This window comes from Bos taurus, chromosome 26 (genome assembly GCF_002263795.3).
Source record: "Bos taurus isolate L1 Dominette 01449 registration number 42190680 breed Hereford chromosome 26, ARS-UCD2.0, whole genome shotgun sequence".
In the NCBI taxonomy this organism is placed as follows: domain Eukaryota; kingdom Metazoa; phylum Chordata; class Mammalia; order Artiodactyla; family Bovidae; genus Bos; species Bos taurus.
In genome coordinates this window covers 32,656,554-32,660,541 of record NC_037353.1, presented here as the reverse complement: position 1 = coordinate 32,660,541, position 3,988 = coordinate 32,656,554, and the positions used below count along the sequence as shown (strand labels likewise).

The 3,988-nt window shown below is 45.5% G+C and overlaps 1 non-coding gene across 1 annotated transcript; it reads left to right on the top strand.

Annotated features, from left to right (window-relative positions):
* Positions 1–2,881: 2,881 nt before the first annotated feature.
* TRNAG-CCC (transfer RNA glycine (anticodon CCC)) lies at positions 2,882–2,954 on the top strand. The gene has a single exon. It is a non-coding gene; the product is annotated as a tRNA-Gly (tRNA).
* Positions 2,955–3,988: the final 1,034 nt, after the last annotated feature.

The following is a 3,988-nucleotide window of genomic DNA, read 5'->3' as shown; positions in this document are numbered from 1 at the left end:
GTTTCCAATTACTGTACCTACCAGTAATTAGATGAGAACAAACTGAAAAATGGCTTTCATGGGAGCCACCAGCACTGGATTGGCTTTGAAGCTTTTAACCTTATTATTAATAATAAACGTTTTGGCGATGAACTTTTGACCATGTGCTCATCAAACATCCTTCCTCATAAGTGCCTGTCACTGGAGAAGGAGTGTGCGTGGTGAAAAGGAGCTGCCTGGGGAATTGGGCAGTTAGAGTTCAGATCCTCGGTTTTGCTTGAAAACTCATTTCCTTTCTCTGTGCTTCAGTTTTCTCATCTGTAAAATGAGAGGGTTAGACCCCGTGACCTCTAGGGTTTATTAAACTTGGACACTTGTAGGAAAAAATAAATTAACGCACTAAAGTCTAGAATAATTAGTTCAGAGTGGCAGAGCCTCATCAGCGCCCTTTGATTTTCAGAATTGCGTGTCCAGGAATGGACCTCTAGATGCTCAGGGAGCCTTTGGGAGTCATTTGAAAAATGACTCCCTGGGTTGACACAATTTTGCTAAGAATGTTATTTATTTTTTTTTAATCCAAGGGTACTCTAGATTGGATGGAATCATGTCTTTCTAAGCAGTTCTTGACTTGGATTTTCATTAGAGTTTTCTGTGGCGTATTCAAAATACTCCACACCAGGCCACACCTCCCAACAATCAGAGTGGAATCTCAGCATTGCATTGGCCTTCCTGAAGTTTCAACATCGACGTGTATTCAGTCAAGTCTCTTTTAGACCCTATAGACTGTAGCCCCCCAGGCTCCTTTGTCTATGGAGTTTTCCAGGCAAGAGTACTGGAGTGGGTTTCCATTTCCTCCTCCAAGAGATCTTCACGACCCAGGGATCCAACCCATGTCTCCTGCATTGACAGGAGGGTTATTTACCATTGAGTCACCCGGGAAGCCCCTTCGGCATTCGTGATTTGTACAAGTTGCCTCTGTGATTCTGACGTGTGGGTGAGGTTGAGAATCACTGGGCTACCACAGTACATTCCAAACTTTTCATGAATCACTGGGGATTTTGCTGAAATGCGGATATGGATTCAGTAGGCTGTAGTGGGACCTGAGAAGATGCATGTCTAACAAGCTCCCAGGTGACACTGCTGCTGGTTCCAGGATCACAGGTTGTATAGTGAGACCTAGAAGGTTCAGCTGTCTGGCTCTGCCGCTATCAGAAGCTACATGAACACGAGAAACTCAGGTTGCACACATCCATCTGGAAAACCTCTCTGCCCATCCTCATCAACAGAATGAGATTGGAATGTGTGGGTGCCCTTGTCAGGCTAAAAACCTGACCTCCTCTTCAGATGGGTAGTCTTTAAATATTTGCTCATCGTATTTTTTTAGTAGGGGTGTCATTGGTGTTGGAAAGGAGTTTTTAAAAACTCGGACTTGAATGTTCTGTCTGCTTCAAGGTGAGTGAGCATTCACCACTTTTAGAGCTGGGCAGCATCTGAAGCTCCTTCTGCTTTGGCAATCTCCCACCATGCATCTCACCAGGCAGCCCTACTGCCATCCATGTGGGCTGACATTGCCAGATGTTATCCTGCCCCAGGGAAGGGCCTTGGTCTTAGCTTGGAAAATTGGATGCACCTGCTTAATACTTTGACTCAAGCAAGGAAGTGCCTGAGAGGTGAAAGAGAAGTTAGAGTTGACCAAGGCAGCAAGTGTATCGAGATCTGGGGGTGGTCGTGACAACCATGGTGGCCCATGTCCAGCATTGGTGGCAGCTGTTCTTAGACAGTTTCTGCCTATGGTTTGGGGCTGGGACTCTGACCATCCAGTCCTGCTTGGTTCTAGGCATCCTACTTATTTTGTGAGTTACCAAATACCCCTCCAATACATGTACTTTTGTCCTAAATAAGCTTCATGTCTGACTCTTTGCGACCCCATGAACCGCAGCATGCCAGGCCTTCCTGCCCATCATCAACTCCCAGAGCTTATTCAAACTCATGTCCATCGAGTTGGTGATGCCATCCAACCATCTCATCCTCTGTCATCCCCTTCTCCTCCTGCCTTCAGTCTTTCCCAGCATCAGTGTCTTTTCAAATGAGTCATGTCTATTGGTGAAATTAAGATTCCCAGTTGCTACCTAGGATTGTTGCTAGATTCAATGGGATAATCCATGTAGACAGATTAGAGTCCCACCCAACGCATAGGAAACATCCAATCAATGTTATGCTGATGAAGAAGAAGAGGAAGAGGAAGGTGTGGGGGAGGAGGAGGAGAAATCAGGAAGGATGCTGAGAGGGACAGCATGAGGGGAGTTGCTTCCAAAAGAGAGGTTGAGAAGACCCATCGAAAGACATGCCATGAAAGTTCAGACCTGAAAAATGAAAGGGAGCCAACCATGTGAAGAGCATTTGAACAGAGGCAATAGCCTGTGTACAAGCCCTGAGGAAGTAATGAGACTCAGATATTCCAGAAATTGTTGGAAGGTCAATGAGGTGGGGGTGTCATGACTGAGGGGGCCACACATGAGTTGCAGCATGGAGTAATGGGTTTTCTGAGTCATCATGGGTTTCCTGAGTCATAGTGGTGAATTAGCATTGCATGTTTGATCCTCAGAGCATTGGCAAAGCATTGCCAACCTCTGCCCTCCTCCTGGCCATGGATTCCTTCTGGTTGACATCTAAACCTGGCCTACCCTCTTTGTGCTTGACAGATTTCAGGTAGAGTCTCAGGAGTTGGGAGGGGTGGGCCTTCTGCACAAGGGCCTGCAGTTGATCTTGGGGTGGGAGCGTCCACCTCCTTGGATGAGTCACCCTTTGTGCAGGCTCTAATGTTTACTACATTCACCCATCTGGCTGTGGAAGTCTTGCTTCAGAAGAGAACTCTGTTAGTAAATTGGGGTTAGGGAGGACTTCCCTGATGGTCCAGTGGCTAAGACTCTGTGCTCCCAATGCAGGGGCCCTGGGTTCGATCCCTGGTCAGGGAGCTAGATCCCACATGCCATAGCTAAGACCCACAGTAGGAGATAAGCTATGCTGTGGTGACAAATACTGTCTAAATCCCAGTGGCTTCACACAGCAGGTTTGGGTTCAGCAACACTCAGGGCAGCTGTCCTCCGGGCCATAACTCAGAGATTCTGGCTGCTTTGATATGACGCCATCACCTCTTTATGAAGCTTCTTGGTCACTGGGGCGAAAGATGAGAGAGATGGAGGGTAACACACCAGCTCTGCAATGTTGGTCATAGCTCATTGGATAGGACTGGTCATATGGCCTCACTACATGTGGGTGGCTGGGAAATACAGGGTGAGGCACGGAATGTTTGAGGAACGTGATTGTTTCTGCCACACCCTCTGATCTAATCTAGTTGAGTTTCTTCCTTAAGAGAAACTGGCATGAAAACAGTTTCTATTTGTTGCTACATCTTGATTAAACTTCACCACAACCATATGAGATGAAAAACAAATATATATTATAATATGAAGAAATACAGGCTTGGAGGATATATTACCAAGGACTCATGTTTGCACATGTTAAGAATTTCATGAAATAAGTTTCATTTGGTGTGAGGCAAATAGAGAGGACTTTATTCATGTAAGTAGAAATTCTATGGCTTCAGGTACAGCTGGATCCAGGGTCTTCATGATGTCGTCAGGGCTCCATTTCATGGTCTTGGTTCTACTTTCTTCTGTGTTGGTGGGCTTTCTTGGTGTGACAGCTCCAGCAACTTCAGGTTTATGACTTCTTTGTTTCAAATATAGTAAAAATATAGTATTTTACTATATAGTAAAATATAGTATTTACTATATTTGTTTCAAATATAGTAAAAAGGGAGATTTCCTTCTCAGAGGTCCCAATTCTAAATCCCTGAATTGAATCTCCTTGGTCTAATGTGGGTCATGGGTCATGCTGATTAATTGATCCATGTGACTGAGGGGTTGGAATATACTGACTGACCTCTTGGGCTATGATGCCCCCCTTTGGAGCTAGGGATGGGGTAGTCAGATACCTTCTCCATAGA